Source organism: Salvelinus sp. IW2-2015, linkage group LG13 (genome assembly GCF_002910315.2).
Source record: "Salvelinus sp. IW2-2015 linkage group LG13, ASM291031v2, whole genome shotgun sequence".
Classification (NCBI taxonomy): domain Eukaryota; kingdom Metazoa; phylum Chordata; class Actinopteri; order Salmoniformes; family Salmonidae; genus Salvelinus; species Salvelinus sp. IW2-2015.
In genome coordinates this window covers 28,652,874-28,675,562 of record NC_036853.1, presented here as the reverse complement: position 1 = coordinate 28,675,562, position 22,689 = coordinate 28,652,874, and positions in this window count along the sequence as shown.

The following is a 22,689-nucleotide window of genomic DNA, read 5'->3' as shown; positions in this document are numbered from 1 at the left end:
ATCTACACACAATACCCCATAATGACAAAGCAAAAACAGGTTTAGAATTTTTGGGAAATTTATTACAAACAAAAAAAAACATTTTACGTAAGTATTCAGACCCTTTACTCAGTACTTTGTTGAAGCACCTTTGGCAGCGATAACAGCCTAGTCTTCTTGCGTATAGTCTTGTAGTCTACAAGTTTGGCACACCTGTATTTGGGGATTTTCTCACATTCTTCTCTGCAGATCCTCTCAAGCTCTGTCAGGTTGGATGCACAGCTATTTCCAGGTCTCCAGAGATGTTCGATCRGATTCAAGTCCGGGCACTGGCTTTGCAACTCAAAGACTTGTCACAAAACCACTMCCAGTTGTCTTATCTGTGTGCTTAGGGTTGTTGTTCTGTTGGAAGGGGAACCTGCGCCCCAGTCTGAGGTCCTGAGCACTCTGGAGCAGGTTTTCATCAAGGATCTCTCTGTACATTACTCCGTTCCTTTCCCTCGATCCTGACTAGTCTACCAGTCCCTGCCGCTGAAAAACATCCCCACAGCATAATGCTGCCACCACCATGCTTCACCGTAGGGATGGTGCCAGGTTTCCTCCAGACGTGACGCTTGGCATTCAGGCCAAAGTGTTAATTCTGGCTTTCATCAGACCAGAGAATCTTGTTTCCAAACTTCTTCCATTTAAGAATAATGGAGGCCACTGTGTTCTTGGGGACCTTCAATGCTGCAGAAATGTTTTGGGAGCCTTCCCCAGATCTGTGCCTCGCCACAATCTTGTCTCGGTGCTCTACGGACAATTCCTTCGACCTCATGGCTTGGTTTTTGCTCTGACATGCACTGTCAACTGTGTGACCTTATATACAGGTGTGTGGCCTTTCCAAACCATGTCCAATCAATTGAATTTACCACAGGTGGACTCCAATGAAGTTGTAGAAACATCTCAAGGATGATTAATGGAAACAGGACGCACCTGAGCTCCATTTTGAGTCTCATAGCAAAGGGTCTGAATACTTATGTAAATTAGGTATTTCTGTAGTTTTGTTTTATACATTTGCTAAAATTTCAAAAAACCTGTTCACTTTTTCACTTTGTTGTATTGTGTGTAGATTGATGAGGAGAAATAGAAATGTAATACATTTTACAACAAGGCTGTAAGGTAACAAAATGTGGAAAAGGGTAAGGGGTCTGAATACTTTCCGAATGCACTGTACATCTGTGAGGTCCCTCAGTCAAGTATTGAATTTCAATCACAGATTCAACTACAAAGACCAGGGAGCTTTTCGAAGGCCTCTTAAAAAGGGCAGTGGTTGGTAGATGGGCAACAATAACAAGTCAGACATTGAATATCTTTTAGCATGGTCTAGTTAATAATGATGCAGTGTATTAAACCACCCAGACTCTTCAAAGATGGTCGTCCTTCTGAACTGAGCTGCAGGACCGGAATTAAACTGCTCAGGGATGTCACCATGAGGTCATTTGGTTATTTTAAAACGGTTACAGAGTACAATGGCTGTTACGGGAGAGAACTGAGGACGGATCAACAACATTGTAGTGACTCTACAATAATGACCTAAATGACAGTGAGAAGAACACAAATATACTAAATAAAACTATTCCAAAACATGTGTCTTGTATGCAACAAGGCACTAAAGTAATACTGCAAAAAAACATGGCAAAGGAATACACTTTTTGGGCCTAAATTCTAATCCCTATGTTTGGGGCAAATACAACACATCACTGAGTAACTGCCTCCTTATTTTCAAGCATGGTGGAAATACTATGGCAAGACTTAAATTGCTGTCCAGCCTTGATCCCCAACATCTTGACAGAGCTTGAAGAATTTTGAAAAGATGATTAATAGGCAAATATTGCACAATTCAGGTGTGCAAACCCCTTAAGCCGTGTTCACATTGGCAGTTTGAAGTGACTCAATCATATTTATTTCCATATCCGATTTTAATCTTCTTTTTCCTGCAGTCTGAACAGCCAAAAAGCACATGGAATCGGCAATTTCAAGTCACATTTCAAACCACCTTCGTAGGTAGTTTGAAGTCCGATACAAATCTGATTCTTGGCCATGTCTGTACAGTCCAATCTGATTTATTTACCCTCAAGTGGTTTTTAGACTGTTATTCGGCTTATCTTGTTGCTTGCTACTCTGTTGACAGTTTGACAAGCACATGTGGTAGCTAACTAGCTTGGTAATTGTTTACAAACAAATTAGTGAATGTGCTAGAAAGCTAAATAGCTACTTTGCTAGCTATTTGACTGCTGTGGCTAGCTAAAAAAGTGTAGCCTTGTCAGCAAATGTCTGCTGTCTGAACCTACACATCTGACTTGGTCACTTGTAACTTGCTGTTTGGACAGTCAGTACAGTAGTCCAAAACTGATTTGAGCATTAAGGCCTACAGTGTGAACAAGGCTTTAGACTTACACAAGCAGACTCACAGCTGTAATTGCTGCCAAAGGTGTTTCTAACATGTATGAACTCAGGGAACTGAATACTTATGCAACAACTATATGTTTTAAAATGTTTATTAATAAAAAATATATTATTATTTTCTTTCGCTTTGACAGAGTATTTTGTGTAGATTGTTGACAAAAAATGACAATTCAATCAATTATAATACTTTGTAACACAATCAAATGTGAAGAATTTCAAGAGGTCTGAATACTTTTGCAAGGCACTCTTTCTTATGATGTTCTGTTTGCATCAGCTTGACACTTTTGTTTCAATGTCAGTTGGTGTTTTAACCTAACGTAGTGGGGTCGGATGAAACCGGAAGTATTTGGTTTTCAGCCTTCGGCTCTTCTCTGCTTTTCCCCTGAAAACAGGATGCTTCTGGTTTCTGACGACAAGGCTAAGGGTGGTGATGTTTGAATGGATGGTTAGCCMCATCTCTATCAGCCTTAGATAAGGACTACAGTTAAACAACTGTACTGTACTTCTGGCAATGCAAATGTCATAGCATGGGTCGTGGGACGTGGCATATTCATGATAGGTCAATGGTTTTCACATAGTCTTCAACATTGCCTGGGGGAATAACCTGGGGAAGAAAGCAATGCAAACCTTTGTAAACATTGTCTTGGGATCTTTTGCTTCAATTGAAACTAACCTTTTTGGACACATGGAGCGTAGTCACATACAGTACATGTTCCTTATGATGGATTCATAGCATTTTTTATCTGTCCATAATGACATGCTTATTTTGAGGAGAGCTGTGCACTGTTGTCTGTTCTTTCATGTGTGAATGTTTTAATGTGGCCTGAATGGATGGTGATGGTTGACACTCTCTCTAGAATGTGAAGGATCGATTGGACAGGCTTAGGGTTTGGCGTGGATGAGGACCTCTGCATACAAGGGAAATGCAATGTAACCGGTACTTTCTGTTTTTTATCATTGTAGTATTTCAACTAGTAGGCTAGATTGATAGATTTTTTTTTTTTATCATTAAATTAATTTAAATACATGAACTTAAGACTTCAAATGTTTTTTTGTTTTTATAAGAATTTATGATTTCCATCTTGAATTTTTTGGGGGTTATTGAAAAGGCCAGGGTGCTATGAGATGTAGCTGTGACCTAGGGTGGCTTACTCTAAACTACTGATTAATTATTTCCTGAACACATTTCGATGATTGACCATAAAAGCTTATGACCTCTTGGTATTGTAACCTGAGGAAAAGATTGTGTTATCTAAATCCAGTAGGAAGTATTGGTTTACCTCAAGGAGTCAGTAAGAAGTGAGGTCTGTTACAGTAAATGTGTAAAATAGAACAATGTTTCAACATCTTCTCCATAAGTGGTCTCTTAGCCTATGTTGTTCAATTGAAGCTAGTATGGTAATGTGTTATATTGATGTGATGTGATATATTTTCATTCCCGTGTGAAACACACACAGCCACGTGGGGGAACTCCCCCCTGAGCTCTCATTACAACACTTCCTACTCCCAAGCCGTCCAGATCAGTGTGTGTGTGTGTGATAACGTGGGCATCTCCATGCCTCTTTTCAGTAATGTAACTGAGCAGAGAAAAAGGTGTAGCAGGCTACATGCGCAACCCTCAGTCAACCTTCCCACTGCTGGGGAAACTAACCAGTCACTACAGGCTTTCATTGTGAATGGCAGGAAAGGGTTAATTGATGAAACGGCTTACTGTAGTAGTGGAACAGATCAGACGTATTAATGTGATGTTACATCCCACTTGATCTAATCCTAAAGGTTATAAATTGGTGGGTCGAGTTATTTTGTCCTTTATTTGAGGTCGCATCTCAGGTTCTCAAAATCTGAATTCCTCCCTCTTCTTTAAAGTTCAACTAAAAATATTTTTTTCATTTCAGATATTGAAGATATAGTAGCTTAATGATTTATTACATATCACAGATTACTATTCAGATTCTCTATCCTGTCACCCTGTTGCTCTACTCATTCTCAGGCCTTAAGCATAATGGAAATGAAATATGACACTAGTATTGTGCAAGAGACCACAATAGAAAGATACAGTGACATATTCGGTGTACAATTGAAATCACATTGTGCAAGCTGTGCTCATCCATATTTGTCTATTTTGTTTCACTGTATCTTGTGGCTTCAATTTACCATGAAAGCAAATATGGCACACACATCCTTGTGACGTTGTAAAAAATATATATATTATATCACACCATTCAGAATCAACCACAGTAAATCCATTAATTGCCCAAAACAACTGACATTGTTCACTCCCATGATAACATTTCTATAATCGGATTTAGATGATTTATCATTTTTGTAAGGAGGTTGTACAGTGTTCAAGAATGAACATATCACCTCCTACTTGTGGCAAGGGTTTCCTAATAACTCAACACTACTACAATTTATTTTGTCACCACCGTGGGTGTCAAGAATGAAGACGACAACCACAGATTTTTTTTTTTAAGAAAAAAGTGTTCCACAGGAAGTCATTTGTTGAACCTGAAGTCACACAAGTTAAATATTTACTACATGTGAAACCTCTAGTTCCAGTAGTAAAACAGAATTGTCAGGGGAAATTGAATGTTTAAAAGTCCAGTCTAAAAATGCATCCCCATTTTTTTTTTTTTTACAAATCTACTACTGCATTCTGATTGTTTCACTCCACTGAATAGGCCACTGATATTTATAGTACCCTAGCAAGGGGTCTCCATCAATCATGTTTCTAAATGACACATGACTGTGCAAGGCCATAGCTTGGTCAGACCTCTCAGTATCAAAATGACTTAACCCATGTTTGAGAAGTGGGCAAGACACCCACAACTAATTTCCATACCTGAAAACTAAAATGCTTCAAGTGCAAATCCACCCATTATCTCCACCCCCTCAGCAGGCCTCTGTGTTATACTACAAACCATGTGATTTCAAAGAATTTGTGGCAACTTTTTTTATGCACCTCACTGATTGCATGATTAACTCATAACCTCAGAACATATCTTTCTGGGTCAACTCCTTGAGAGTAGAAACAGAGACATTCTCAGGGGTAGTGGAACCAGACTGTAGTTAGTACTACCATGACTGTTGTGGTTCAAGTTGAAAAACATTCTACATCAGGGATGGGCAACTGGCCCTAGGCTCAGCCGCAAATTGGTAGGCCACACAAGCTCACAGAACGGGACTGCCGAGTGCTGTCCTTGGTTGCAACACGCACTATTGAGTTCCAAACTGCCTCTGGAAGCAAGTTCAGAGCAATAACTGATCCTTCGGAGCTTCATGAAATGGGTTTCCATGGCCAAGCAGCTGTACACAAACCTAAGATCACCATGTGCAATGCCAAGCATCGGCTGGAGTGGTGTAAAGCTCTCCGCCATTGGACTCTGGAGTAGTGGAAACGCGTTCTCTGGAGTGATGAATAACGCTGCACCATCTGGCAGTCCGACAGACGAATCTGGGTTTGACGCACGCCAGGAGAACGCTACCTGCCCCAATGCATAGTGCCAACTGTAAAGTTTGGTGGAGGAGGAATAATGGTCTGGGGCAATTTTTCATTATTCGGGCTAGGCCCCTTCCAGTGAAGGGGCATCTTAACGCTACAGCATACAATGACATTCTAGATGAAGGCCCTTTACTGTTTCCGCATGACAATGCCCCTGTGCACAAAGCGAGGTCCATACAGCAATGGTTTGTCGAGATCGGTGTGGAAGAACTTCACTGGCCTGCACAGAGCCCTGACTTCAACCCCATCGAACACCTTTGGGATGAATTAGAACGCAACCCCTCGAGCCAGGCCTAATCGCCCAACATCAGTGCCTGACCTGCAAACTGCAAACAAACTGCAATTATTTCTCTCCACCCTATGGCAAAATGAGTAGAATTGGAGCAAACTTGCTTTAAAACTGCAACATTTTCTCTACGCCCCATGGTAAAATGTGTAGAATTGCACAAAATTAACTCTGAAAAATGTCTCATTGCACGCAATGTTGGGGGTGTATGGATGTGGGCACGCTGCAGCGAGCAAATGCGTCCCCTGACACTTGCACACAGTCACAAACACAGCCACTTACTGCCTCTACCTCTGGTGAACAAAYGCAAACAAATGTAGCGTCCAACTCCAGCAGTGCATTCGGAAAGTATTCAGTCCCCTTGACTTTTTTCAAATTTTGTTACATTATAGTGTTTTTTCCCTCATCAATCTACACGTGCCATAATGACAAAACAAAAACAGGGTTTTAAAAATGTTTGCAAATAAAAAATGTAATAAAATAAAACTGATAACATTTACATAAGTAATCAGTCCCTGCCGCTGAAAAACCTCCCCACAGCATGATGATGCCACCACCATGCTTCAACGTAGGGATGGTGCCAGGTTTCCTCCAGACGTGACACTTGGCATTCAGGCCAAAGAGTTCAATCTTGGTTTCATCAGACCAGAGAATCTTGTTTCTCAGGGTCTGAGAGTCCTTTAGGTGCGTTGTGGCAAACCCGAAGCGGGCTGTCATGTGCCTTTTACTGAGGAGTGGCTTACGTCTGGCCACTCTACCATAAAAGCCTGATTGGTGGAGTGCTGCAGAGATGGTTGTCCTTCTGGAAGGTTCTCCTATCTCCACAGAGGAACTCCGTCAGAGTGACCATGGACCTTGGGGCAGCAGGTAGCCCAGTGCTTAGCAGGTAGCCTAGTGGTTAGAGCGTTGGGTCAGTAACCGAAAGGTTGCTAGATCGAATCCCCGAGCTGACAAAGTAAAAAATCTGCAGTTCTGAACAAGGCAGTTAACCCACTGTTCCTAGGCCGTCATTGTATATAAGAATTTGTTCTTAACTGACTGAAATAAAAAATATAAAAAAATACAGGTGTGTGCTTTTCCAAATCATGTCCAATCAATTGAATTTACCACAGGTGGACTCCAATCAAGTTGTAGAATTATCTCAAGGATGATCAATGGAAACAGGATGCACCTGAGCTCAATTTCGAGTCTCATAGCAAAGGGTCTGAATACTTATATAAGATATTTCCGTTTTTTTATATATATATATATATATATATATACATTTGCAAACATTTCTAAAAACCTGTTTTCGCATTGTCCTTATAGGCTTTTGTGTGTAGATTGATGAGGACAATAAGGCTGTGTAACGTAACAAAATGTGGAAAAATCGAAGGGGTCTGAACTTTCCGAATGCACTGTACCTTCTCAAGCCACAAACTCTGAGACATGAATGAGACAGGATGTTGAATGGTGCCAGATAGGATGGTGTATTACTCCCACCAACAGCTGGGTGGTGAAATTACACTTATAGAATTATAAACTGCGTGGTTCGAGCACCGAATGCTGATTGGCTGACAGCCGTAGTATATCAGACCGTATACCACAGGTTTGACAACACATTTATTTTTAGAGACAGATCGAAACTTACTGGGGCGGAGTGGTGGTCCAAAGTAGAGGAGGGTTGTTAAACCCTTTTTTTAAATGTGGGTGGGGGGGGCACAGAAGGAGGGTAGTGCACAGAAGGAGGGTAGTGCATAAATGCATAAATATTTGGATAGAAAATGTACAAATTACCCTCTTTCTATACATCTATATCTGTATTGCAGAAGCAGTAGCCATCTGACAAAGAAATGCATGTCGGTGTCGTAACATGACACCGGCATATCTCTATCTCTCTGGGGCTAGGTCTAAGCTTCTCTTTCTTGGTAAAGACCATCTTTTTTACCTATTTGGTAAAAGACCATATTATGGCAAGAAAAAGCTCAAATAAGCAATGTCAGTCCATCATTACTTTAAGACATGAATGTCAGTCAATCCGGAAAATTTCAAGAACTTTTAAAATGTCTTTAAGTGCAGTTGCAAAAAACTTCACACACTATGATGAAACTGGCTCTCATTAGGATCGCCACAGGAAACGAATACCCAGAGTTACCTCTGCTGCAGAGGATAAGTTCATTAGAGTTACCAGCTTCAGAAATTGCAGCCCAAATAAATGCTTCACAGAGTTCAAGTAACAGACACATCTCAACATCAACTGTTCAGAGCAGGCTGCATGAATCAAATCAAATTTAAAATCACATGTATTTATAWAGCCCTTCTTACATCAGCTGATATCTCAAAGTGCTGTACAGAAACCCAGCCTAAAACCCCAAACAGCAAGCAATGCAGGTGTAGAAGCACGGTGGCTAGGAAAAACTCCCTAGAAAGGCCAAAACCTAGGAAGAAACCTAGAGAGGAACCAGGCTATGAGGGGTGGCCAGTCCTCTTCTGGCTGTGCCGGGTGGAGATTATAACTGAACATGGCCAAAGATGTTAAATGTTCATAAATGACCAGCATGGTCAAATAATAATAATCATAGTAGTTGTCGAGGGTGCAACAAGTCAGAACCTCAGGAGTAAATGTCAGTTGGCTTTTCATAGCCGATCATTGAGAGTATCTCTACCGCTCCTGCTGTCTCTAGAGAGTTGAAAACAGCAGGTCTGGGACAGGTAGCACGTCCGGTGAACAGGTCAGGGTTCCATAGCCGCAGGCAGAACAGTTGAAACTGGAGCAGCAGCACGGCCAGGTGGACTGGGGACAGCAAGGAGTCATCATGCCAGGTAGTCCTAAGGCATGGTCCCAAGACAGTGGACACCTTCGACATTCTAATGTACTTGTCCTCTTGCTCAGTTGTGCACCGACAGCTCTACGGGCACCTCTTTGCCCACAGGATGTCCATCGCTGCGACCTCCGCGGTTGTTCATCCTGCCCTGACGCCAGCGGCCCTTGATGCATCCCCCACACTGCCTCTGCTTGCTGTGCTCCTCCCCCTTCCTTCCTCTGGACAACACTCGGCCTTGGCTTCCTCTGTGGTGAGGGAAAGCAGTCATCCCCCATACTACGTTTGCCTACGACACGCCAATGGTACGCCAATGGTGGCCTTCACCATTGACATCCTATCTGCTTCAAGTTTTATTGTCGAATCGCAACCTACTGTACTAGAGTGTGAGACTGGTCACAGCCTATCTATAAAACTATTTTCTCTTAACCCTGAATTTCTAATAACATAGTTCCCGACAAATCTGACTACCCCCACCCAAAATATCTCCGACTCCCCATTCCTGTCCAATCTCTCTGACCTTGTCAAACAACCTCTCACGTTCTGCAGCATACATTTCAACCGTTTCCTCTACCATACAGCCATTCCACATTCCTGTACCATCAATTTCAAATATGAATTTAAATCCTATAAGCCCTAATCTCATCCTACACAACATAACATCCTCCCTTCTGTTCCCATTATGTCTATCTCCTGTACAGATTTCCTTGTACTATTAAAATGTCTGCCCTTACTACTTTCACCCCATTGTCTCTGCCAGCAATCTAACCCATTTTTCTGAGTCAATATTTTAATTTTCCCCTACCCAACTGCACCTGTCCATAATATTATTTTTCACTGCTCTTTTTACTATTATATCTATATCATTTCCATAAACACCTTTAAGAGCCGGAATGCAACATAACTGAATTTCAATACCATTTCTTTGTAACCCCAACAGCATTATTTCTAACCAGAAATCCTCACAGTCTGCCTTTCCAGATCTTAAACTACACAACTGACTCTTCTTGGTTGCATCACCTCTCTGTTGCAGTCCAACAATAATCCCAACCATTTCTGTTGAATATACAGATCATTTGTTAGTCTCTTGCATAGAATAACATCGAACTCAGGAATAAATACACCTGCTCCTGTATTCCCATTCATGGGATCCTTTCAACCATCTGTACTGCATGACAAGAATAAAACGGATTACTAATATATTAATACAATATTGTTCCTATAACTTCACACCACTTTCTATTCTTCTCAGGCTAAGATAAACATGTGATCTTGTAAAAAACCACGGTGGCACATTTCCTATTGCCACAGATGGCTCTAAAACAATATCTCCAATAGTCCATATTCATCAACCCTTTTTCCAATCTCTGGGCCAAAACCCCTCTTGATATCGTTCATTTTCCCAGCAGTCAGTGTAGGATAATTTACCGTACTACCCTTCAATCTTGCCCTGTATGCCAGCGCTAGCTTAACTCTTCTAAGGGGCAGTGGCATTTCCCCAGTATCTTCAGTTGAAGTCGGAAGTTTACATACACCTTAGCCAAATACATTTAAACTCAGTTTTTCACAATTCCTGACATTTAATCCTAGTAAGAATTCCCTGTTTAGGTCAGTTAGGATCACCACATTATTTTAAGACAGTGAAATGTCAGAATAATAGCAGAGAAAAGGATTTATTTCAGCTTTTATTTCTTTCATCACATTCCCAGTGGGTCAGAAGTTTACACACTCAATTAGTATTTGGTAGCATTGCCGTAAAATTATTTAACAGGTCAAACGTTTCGGGTAGCCTTCCACAAGCTTCCCACAATCAGTTGGTTGAATTTTGGCCCATTCCTCCTGACAGAGCTGGTGTAACTGAGTCAGGTTTGTAGGCCTCCTTGCATGCACACGCTTTTTCAGTTCTGCCCACAAATTTTCTATGGGATTGAGGTCAGGGCATTGTGATGGCCACTCCAATACCTTGACGTTGTTGTCCTTAAGCCATTTTGCCACAACTTTGGAAGTATGCTTGGGGTCATTGTTCATTTGGAAGACCCATTTGCGACCAAGGTTTAACTTCCTGACTGATGTCTTGAGATGTTGCTTCAATATCCACATAATTTTCCTCACTTATGATGCCATCAATTTTGTGAAGTACAAAAGTCCCACCTGCAGCAAAGCACCCCCACAACATGATGCTGCCACCCCCGTGCTTCACGGTTGGGATGGTGTTCTCGGCTTGCAAGCCTCCCCCTTTTTCCTCCAAACATAACGATGGTCATTATGGCCAAACAGTTCTATTTTTGTTTCATCAGACCAGAGGACATTTCTCCAAAAAGTATGATCTTCGTCCCCATGTGCAGTTGCAAACCGTAGTCTGGATTTTTTATGGCGGTTTTGGAGCAGTGGCTTCTTCCTTGCTGAGCGGCCTTTCAGGTTATGGCGATATAGGACTTGATTTACTGTTGATATAGATAATTTTGTACCTGTTTCCTCCAGCATCTTCACAAGTTCCTTTGCTGTTGTTCTGGGATTGATTTGCACTTTTCGCACCAAAGTTCGTTCATCTCTAGGAGACAGAACGCGTCTCCTTCCTGAGCGTTATGACGGATGCGTGGTCCCATGGTGTTTATACTTGCGTACTATTGTTTGTACAGATGAAGGTGGTACCTTCAGGCATTTGGAAATTGCTCCCAAGGATGAACCAGACTTGTGGAGGTCTACAATTACTTTTCTGAGGTCTTGGCTGATTTTCCCATGATGTCAAGCAAAGAGGCACAGAGTTTGAAGGTAGTCCTTTAAATACATCCACAGGTGAACCTCCAATTGACTCAAATGATGTCAATTAGCCTACCAGAAGCTTCTGAAGCCATGACCAAATTTTCTGGAATTTTCCAAGCTGTTTAAATGCACAGTCAACTTCGTGTATGTAAACTTCTGACCCACTGGAATTGTGATACAGTGAATTATAAGTGAAATAATTTGTCGGTAAACAATTGTTGGAAAAATTACTTGTGTCATGCACAAAATAGATATCCTAACCGACTTGGCAACACTATAGTTTGTTAACAAGAAATTTGTGGAGTGGTTGAAAAACGAGTTTTAATGACTCCAGCCTCTGTATGTAAACTTCCGACTTTAACTGTACCTGTCTTGCAAGAAATCACGCACAGAACGAGCAGTATGGCTGGTGACATTGTCATGCTGGAGAGTCATGTCAGGATGAGCCTGTAGGAAGGGTACCACATGAGGGAGGAGGATGTCTTCCCTGTAACGCACAGCGTTGAGACTGCCTGCAATGACAACAAGCTCAGTCCGATGATGCTGTGACACACCGCCCCCAGACTACGACGGACCCTCAACCTCCAAATCGATCCCGCTCCAGAGTACAGGCCTCGGTGTAACGCTCAGTCCTTCGACGATAAAAGCGAATCCGACCATCACCCCTGTCTGTCTGGTGTAACGTTGTTGCCGGTGATGTCTGGTGAGGACACCTGTCTTATGTGGTGGCATATTTCTGCTTTACCAAATGAGGACAGTTACAAACTTCACACACCAGTCAGAGTTATACTTAAACTACATATTTTTTAATAAGAGCGTTGCAATAGCCTTTTTGACTTTCAATGATGCTCTATGTCTAATGAACCATTGAAAAGTACCAACAGAAAAGTTCAAAGATCTTTTATAGCCAAGATACACCCCTCTCAACTTACACTGACGAACCACAGATCTTAGGAACAGTTCACAAAGGTTAAGATTTGTATGAAAGATATCTATAAAACATAGCAGACAGTTACTGCTGTGTCAAGAGTTTTCATTGTAAAGACCCATGTCTGGCCCCCTTACTCCAAAAGGGAACTGTCTCTCCCTGGTACGGCATAGAACAGAACCATTAGCTCATGTTCTCTGGAATGCTCTTTAGGTTTTATCACCCAAAGACATCGTAAATCTTCTCTGTCAGTGATATCTCTTAGAGGCCCATCCTCAGTGGAACACACACACACAATAGTTAACAGAATATTCTATTCCGTCGGATAAAACAACCATTATAATGCAATACAAGCATTATAACATAATCTTGCAATTTTCCACGACATCTCCCCCATTTTGAGAATCTTCTCAACTTAAAAGAAAATTACAAGATTTAAGAACATTAATTTACATAGAAAATACATATATTCTACATAAACCAAAAATCACAAAACAATAACTCATTGCATGGGGTTCCTGCACATGACCAGCTTCATTCCAAGAAGCTCAGCACTGTCTCTTATTTCAATCCCCAACACATTTTCTAAGCACTCTAGCAATTTGTCTGGGAAGGTTATGATCCACAGTCACCTGCACGAACCGAAGAAAAACAAAAACATGCATACAGTTTATGAGATTCAAAGCTATAATTTCCATAGACAGTGAAAAGCACATGTTTAATGCATAATGCAGTGCATGCAACAATGGAGTTTAATAAAATAATCTTTAGTTATCTATCACACTCCAATGGATCAGCATAGTATGTTGGAAATGACTATTTCCATTCCAGAAACTAAAATTAGCATATCCTGTTGTACAAATCCAGGTAATGACTCATAGTTAAAATAAAATGTATCCCCTTGGTGCCTAATGAACATGACCCAAGATAAGCATCATGATTCCACTATTTATAAGGCAATGCCTATAGATCAAATAGATTAGGATCAATTTCACTCTCCAAATCAGAGTTCACCCTCTCCATTAACAATGGCATGCTTATAATAGTTTCAACATCTTTAGTTCATAACAACAATCAAAACAATCCTTAAGTTTTAAAAATCATTACATTTCCAAATAAAATCATAATTAGACCCCAGTTAATTATCCAACCAAAATGTTTCTACTATTAACTTTTTTATCACGATTATAATAGAGATCAGTATCTCAATGCATTCTTAATCTAAATGACTATAATTTTACGTGGTGTAGCCCTCTACAATCAACCTGATACCCCAAAAGTATTTTTGGGCACAGTTGACCAACCCCCTCCTTCAGGCACTGATTCTTCTGGCGTCCTTTTCGTTCTTCTTCAGATAGCTTTACAGTTCAAAGTGATAATAGTAATGTCCCAATTTCAATGTCTCACCTTTACCACCCATTATGTCTTGTCCATTCGTCAACCAGTATACCAGCAACATAAGAGAAGTTTAGAACAGATTTCTCTCCATGCTCACTCCACGTGGACTCCTCTCACAMATGAAAGAAAAGCAGTTGATAGCTTAGATCGGATACTGTACACCGATTTCTGGCTCGGCTCCCTTCTCTCGGTAGAAGTGGTTCAGCAGGGCCTTATTCAACGCCTTTGTCACTCTTCTTCAGCCAGTTAGAGGGGGTTTTGAGGTACACACACTGTTCGGTCCAATTATCTCTTCCATGCATTAAGATACCGTCTGATGTCACTTTTCATGATAACCTTGAAAGAACAGATCAGAACAACAGTTTAGTTCAGTTCATTAACTACATGATACATTATTACTTTGACCAATTATTCTTAATACAAATGTCTAAACATATTTCAAAGAGAATAACAACACATTCTACCTGACAGGTCGCTCCTACCAGGTGGCGTGGCGAGAATCTGTCTCCGCACCACGTGCTCTCACCACTGGTGTCCCCCAGGGCTCTGTTCTAGGCCCTCTCCTATTCTCGCTATACACCAAGTCACTTGGCTCTGTCATATCCTCACATGGCTCTCCTATCATTGCTATGCAGACGACACACAATTAATCTTCTCCTTTCCCCCTTTTGATAACCAGGTGGCGAATCGCATCTCTGCATGTCTGGCAGACATATCAGTGTGGATAACGGATCACCACCTCAAGCTGAACCTTGGCAAGACGGAGCTGCTCTTCCTCCCGGGGAAGGACTGCCCGTTCCATGATCTCGCCATCACGGTTGACAACTCCATTGTGTCCTCCTCCCAGAGTGCTAAGAACCTTGGCGTGATCCTGGACAACACCCTGTCGTTCTAAACTAACATCAAGGCGGTGACCCGTTCCTGTAGGTTCATGCTCTACAACATTCGCAGAGTACGACCCTGCCTCACACAGAAGCGGCGCAGGTCCTAATCCAGCACTTGTCATCTCCCGTCTGGATTACTGCAACTCGCTGTTGGCTGGCTCCCTGTCTGTGCCATTAAACCCCTACAACTCATCCAGAACGCCGCAGCCCGTCTGGTGTTCAACCTTCCCAAGTTCTCTCACGTCACCCCGCTCCTCGCGCGCTCTCATTGGCTTCCAGTTGAAGCTCGCATCCGCTACAAGACCATGTGCTGCCTACGGAGCTGTGAGGGGAACGGCACCTCATACCTTCAGGCTCTGATAAGGCCCTACACCCAAACAAGGGCACTGCGTTCATCCACCTCTGGCCTGCTCGCCTCCCTACCTCTGAGGAAGTACAGTTCCCGCTCAGCCCAGTCAAAACTGTTCGCTGCTCTGGCACCCAATGGTGGAACAAACTCCCTCACGACGCCAGGTCAGCGGAGTCAATCACCACCTTCCGGAGACACCTGAAACCCCCTCTTTAAGGAATACCTAGGATAGGATAAAGTAATCCTTCTAACCCCCCCCCCCCCCCTTAAAAGAGTTGATGCACTATTGTAAAGTGGTTGTTCCACTGGATATCATAAGGTGAATGCACCAATTTGTAAGTCGCTCTGGATAAGAGCGTCTGCTAAATGACTTAAATGTAAATATAAATGTTCTATTGAAACTATTCTTTCAAATTGGCTTATACTCCCCATCACAATTTCAACTTCATCGCAGAGCCACAGGATCAGGAAGTTAGACCTATAACCCATCGGGAATAGAACAGAACAAACAACACAGCAATACACTCCTTCACATCACTTAAGGTGTGTAAACTTCAATCCAAAACCTCAAAGAACTGAATCCTACCCCATTTTTAACACATAACATCTCATAGAGGCCCATCCTCAATAGTTAACAGAATATTATATTCTGTCAAATAAAACAACCATTATAATACAATACAAGCATTATAACATAATCTTGCAATTTTCCACGACACTTACAACAGGCCTTCAAGCCCTCAGTCCAGCCTCTCTGAGCCTATTGCGGACAGTCTGAGCACTGATGGAGGGATTGTGCGTTCCTGGTGTAACTCAGGCAGTTGTTGTTGCCATCCTGTACCTGTCCCGCAGATGTGATGTTCTGATGTACCGGTCCTAAGAAGGTGTTGTTACACGTGGTCTGCTACTGCGAGGACGATCAGCTGTCTGTCTTGTCTCCCTGTAGCGCCGTCTTAGGTGTCTCACAGTACGGACATTGCAATTTATTGCCCTGGCCACATCTGCAGTCCTCATGCCTCCTTGCAGCATGCCTAAGGCACGCTCACGCAGATGAGCAGGGACCCTGGGCATCTTTCTTTTGGTGTTTTTCAGAGTCAGTAGAAAGGCCTCTTTAGTGTTCTAAGTTTTCATAACTGTGACCTTAATTGCCTACCGTCTGTAAGCTGTTATTGTCTTAACAACCGTTCCACAAGTGCATGTTCATTAATTGTTCATGTTTCATTGAACATGCATTGGAAACAGTGTTTAAACCCTTTACAATGAAGATATGTGAAGTTATTTGGATTTTTACAAATTATCTTTGAAAGACAGGGTCCTGAAAAAGGGTCGTTTCTTTTTTTGCTGAGTTTATTAGGCCCAGCTTTTGGAACTTTTGTTTTCCTTGATATGGCTACTATATTGTGATCACTACATTCGATGGATTTAGATACTGCTTTAAAGCAAATTTCTGTAACATTAGTAAATATGTGATCAATACATGTTGATGATTTAATTCCTCTGCTGTTTGTAACTACCCTGGTAGATTGACTGATAACCTGAACTAGGTTCCAGACACTAGTTACAGTTTGAAGCTTTCTTTTGAGTCGGCAGCCTGATGAAAGCCAGTCAATATTTAAATCACCCAGAAAATACATCTCTGATGTCACATACATTATCAAGCATTTCACACATGTTATCCAGATACTGACTCTTAGCACTTGGTGGTCTATAGCAGCTTCCCCTAGGTGAGGCAGATGAACCTGTAGCCATATTACTTCAACAGTATTTAACATGAGATCCTCTCTAAGCTTTACAGGAATGTGGTTCTGAATATAAATGGAAACACCTCCACCTTTGGCATTTCTGTATTTTTTTCTAGATGTAATAACCACTTATTGCTACCACTGTGTTATCTAAGTGTGTTTCAGAGATTGTCAAAATATGAATGTCATCTGTTACTAGCAAATTATTGATTTCATGAACCTTGTTTCTTAAGCCACATGTAATGTTTTTTAGCACTTTTTTGGGATGCTTTACTGGGAAGCTTAGCAGAGGTAGATATGCTCATGTTATTTATGTTGGTGCAGGGTGAGCTGCACACGGTGGACTTCCTACTAGGACACACCGCCTCAGTGCTAACAGTATAACTCTGGTTCATAGGCACATGATTTCTGCATGCAATAGCTGTGGTATTAGCAGAGGGGCAAATTAGGTTACTTCCATTGTGTCCTCTAACGCCCGAAGGGATAATGTACATTTGATGAAGCATTGACAACTCAGCAACACAATGGTAGGGATTAACTGAGCTGGGCTTGGGTCATTGATAAGTCATTGTCTCAACGCTGCCTTATAATGCTGTGAAAGGATCTAGAAACCCTAAAGATTTGGGTGGATCCCATCTTCCATATAAAATTAGCTTTCTTTCCAGAAGGTATCAAAATTGTCAATAAATGTTACACAGAGAGCTGCAGTAGTCTCGTAGCTAGTTATGGAGGGCTAGAATCTGCAGAACTGTTCAATGCCATGGTTTAAGAAGGACAGAGGGACAGATATTATTGGGTGTTTGTTGGTGTCAAGTAGTGACCCAATCAGTTCTTTAAAATCCATCTTCAGCTGTTCTGTTCTGAGCTGCCCTTCATAATGTCATTGAATCCCACGTGAACTATGATAGACTCAATTTCCTGTTTTTGCTCCTGGAACTGAGACAGTTCTCACCATTGATATGCCCAATACAATGGCCAGAGAAGGGAATGGGGAAATCCTCCAATTCTTACCCCTCACACAATTCGTTGAACCTTTCACGGGCCCACGAGAAGCGGGATAGCATAAGCCCGCTGCTCCTGGCGATAGGTCCAGACCTCCCACAGCAGTGCCCCGTCAGATCCAGAAAGAGGGAAAGGAGCCGAACTCGAAGACGCTGCTGGGGTCAGCGTAGTTGGAGTCAGCACCGCTGACGCAGACACAGGCAATCCCAACAATCAAGGGCCAGTTAAATCAGGCGCCAGTGCAGCAAATCTATTCCTTATGTCAATCTGCTCTGAACCTCTCGCAATCACTCCCGTCTGCTTAGCAGCATGCCGCTGCCTTCGGTTTCCACAACATTCTAGATGATTCTTTGCTTTCAACTTTGTGGCAACAGTTTGGGGAAGGCCCTTTTCTGTTTCAGCATGACAATGCCACCGGGCACAAAGCGAGGTCCATACAGAAATGGTTTGTCGAGATTGGTGTGGAAGAACGTGACTGGCCTGCACAGAGCCCTGACTTAAACGCCATCGAACACCTTTGGGATGAACTGGAATGTCGGCTGCAAGCCAAGCCTAATCGCCCAACATCAGTGTCCGACCTCACTAATGCTCTTGTGGCTGAATGGACGTAAGTCCCTGCAGCAAGTCCCTGCAGAAACGAACATCTAGTGGAAAGCCTTCACAGAAGAGTGGAGGCTGTTCTAGCACCATTTGGGGACAAACTCCATATTAATGCCCATGATTTTGGAATGAGATGTTCGACAATTAGATGTCCACATACTTTTGATTATGTAGTGTTATCTATCTATCTATCTATCTATCTATCTATCTATCTATCTATCTATCTATCTATCTATCTATCTATCTATCATATGGACTGGAATTACGCACATCGTTCAAACCATGATTGTAACGGCTGTCCTCGCTGACAGAAGGAGAGGACCAAAACGCAGAGTGGTTAGTGTTCATTATTTAATGAAAATCAACAAAACACTTCAAAATACAAAACAACCAACAAACGTGACAAAACCGAAACAGTCCTGTGTGGCACAAACACTGACACAGGAACAAACACCCACAAAACACACGTGAAACCCAGGCTGCCTAAGTATGATTCTCAATCAGGGACAACGATTGACAGCTGTCTCTGATTGAGAATCATACCCGGCCGAACACAAACATCCCAACATAGAAAATCACACATAGACAAACCCACCCAACTCACGCCCTGACCAACTAAATAAATACAAGAAAAAGGAAAACAGGTCAGGAACGTGACATAGATAGGCAAAACTGAGTTCCGTACATTTCTCTTGTACACTGTTTAATAAGGGAATATTCCAAGGGTGATGTATGAAAACTTCATGTTGCTTGCAGTTACCATGACCATCTTTCTAAGTGTATCCTTGTGTACAGACCACACAGGCAAACAAAACCTCCTGGTTTTGTTTGTGGACCACTGCATCTGCCTGTATGGGAAGGGTTAGATGTTCTGAAAGAGCTGCAAAACCTGGACCCTTACAAATCAGCTGGGCTAGACAATCTGGACCCTCTCTTTCTAAAATTATCCCCCGCCATTGTTGCAACCTCTTACCAGTCTGTTCAACCTCTATTTCGTATAGTCCGAGATCCCTAAAGATTGGAAAGCTGACGCGGTCATCCCCCTCTTCAAATGGGGTGACACTCTAGACCCAAACTGTTATAGACCTATATCCATCCTGCCCTGCCTTTCTAAAGTCTTCGAAAGCCAAGTTAATAAACAGATCACTGACCATTTCGAATCCCACCGTACCTTCTCCGCTGTGCAAACCGGTTTCCGAGCTGGTCACGGGTGCACCTCAGCCACGCTCAAGGTACTAAACGATATCATAACCGTCATCGATAAAAGACAGTACTGTACAGCCGTCTTCATCAACCTGGCCAAGGCTTTCGACTCTGTCAATCACCGTATCCTTATTGGCAGACTCAACAGCCTTGGTCTCTAAAATGACTGCCTTGCCTGGTTCACCAGCTACTTCTCTGACAGAGTTCAGTTTGTCAAATCGGAGGGCCTGTTGTCCGGACCTCTGGCAGTCTCTATAGGGGTACCACAGGGTTCAATTCTCGGGCCGACTCATTTCTCTGTATATATCAATGATGTCGCTCTTGCTGCGGGTGATTCTCTGATCCACCTCTACGCAGACGATACCATTCTGTATACATCTGGCCCTTCTTTGGACACTGTGCTGACTAACCTCCAAACGAGCTTCAATGTCATACAACACTCCTTCCGTGGCCTCCAACTGCTCTTAAACGCTAGTAAAACCAAATGCATGCTATTCAACAGTTCGCTGCCCGCACCCGCCCGCCCGACTAGCATCACTACTCTGGACGGTTCTGACTTAGAATATGTGGACAACTACAAATACCTAGGTGTCTGGCTAGACTGTAAACTCTCCTTCTAGGCTCATATTAAGCATCTCCAATCCTAAATTAAATCTAGAATCGGCTTCCTATTTCGCAACAAAGCCTCCTTCACTCAAGCCGCCAAACATATCCTCGTAAAACTGACTATCCTACTGATCCTCGACTTCGGCGATGTCATTTACAAAATAGCTTCCAATACTCTACTGAGAAAACTGGATGCAGTGTAACACAGTGCCATCCGTTTTGTCCCCAAAGCTCCTCATACCACCCACCACTGCTACCTGTATGCTCTAGTCGGCTGGCCCTCGCTACATATTCGTCGCCAGACCCAGTGGCTCCAGGTCATCTATAAGTCTATGCTAGGTAAAGCTCCGCCTTATCTCAGCTCACTGGTCACGATAACAACACCCAGCCGTAGCACTCGCTACAGCAGGTATATCTCACTGRTCATCCCCAAAGCCAACACCTCATTTGGCCGCCTTTCCTTCCAGTTCTCTGCTGCCAATGACTGGAACGAATTGCAAAAATCGCTGAAGCTGGAGACTTATATTTCCCTCACTAACTTTAAACATCAGCTATCAGAGCAGCTAACCGATCGTCTGTAAATAGCCCACCCAATCTACCTACCTCATCCCCATATTGTTTTTATTTACTTTACTCTATTTACTATTTACTCTGCTCTTTTGCACACCAGTATTTCTACTTGCACATCATCATCTGCTCATCTATCACACCAGTGTTAATTTGCTAAACTGTAATTACTTCGCTACTATGGCCTATTTATTGCCTTACCTCCTCACGCCATTTGCAAACACTGTATATATACTTTCTTTCTTTTCTATTGTGTTATTGACTGTACGCTTGTTTATTCCATGTGTAACTCTGTGTTGTTATTTGTGTCGCACTGCTTTGCTTTATCTTGGCAAGGTCGGAGTTATAAATGATATATCTTTATGTACATATTCTTTATCCCTTTACACTTGTGTGTGTGTATAAGGTAGTAGTTGTGGAATTGTTAGGTTAGATTACTTGTTGGTTATTACTGCATTGTCGGAACTAGAAGCACAAGCATTTCGCTACACTCGCATTAACATCTGCTAACCATGTGTATGTGACTAATAAAATTTGATTTGATTTGATTTGAACATGTTCTCAACTAGCTTACCTGGTTAAATAAAGGTGAAATAAAAAAGGAAAACATGACATATAACATCCATTGCTTAACCCATGAAGCACAAGCATTTGGTGTTCTTGACAATATCTCTTGCTTCCCCTTCGAGAATTTTCTTCACCAGTTAAAAATAATGATAAGAAAACCAAACAAGCCTTTAGAGCAGGTTATACGGAGGCTGTCAGAAAGAGAGGCCATGAGAGCAACACAGTCAGATGCAGAGAAAACACTACAAAAGCAGCATGACAATGGCCCAGTCCCAAATGGTCTGACAAATGCAGTTCACTCACTTCTCTGTGCAGATGTCCACTGGGAATAACTGTGTCCAGTTGAGGAACAAGGAAGTTGTCCTAGTGCAAAACCTGCTGGTGGAGGAACATGGAGACACTTTGATTGTGTACAAAACATTCAGGAACAAGACAGACCTTTTCACATATCCCCTGCCATCATCACTGCTTGATGTTTTCCATCTCTCTGGGTTGAGGGATTAACTTTTTTTCACTCGAGCCACAAATGTGCTAGAGAAGTTTGTTCTACTCCCGTGCAAAGAGGGCTTTGCTGGGATGCCATTACTCCATTTGTAGGATGGAAAGCACCAATATAATTTTTTTCTGTTTTCCCGTAATCTCCTTTCAAGGTAAATTGTCAGTAAAATACATTACTGAAAATATTTTATTTATTTACAGAGCCAGTCTGTGTTTGAAATAAAAGGAATCTAAATACCACACTACTACTCTGAAAACTTCATGCTTGCTGTCATTCCCAGGCGAAATCCTAAATTTGATTAGACCGATTCTGAGGAGTCTGACGCTGATCATAACCAGCACCCACCGGCACCAAAGACCCCCAAATTCACCCAAAAAAGGGTTGATTCCACACACAAAAAAAGTATATGCAAGATTTAATTTCTTGGCAATGAATTGTTCATACAAAGTATAAGTCTAATTTTCACAACCTACATTTCATTTGCACAATTTGCAACAGTATCTTCTAGAGTAGACCATCTTTGTCACTCTCTGCTGGAGGTAAGTGCCTCGTATGTATTGAATGT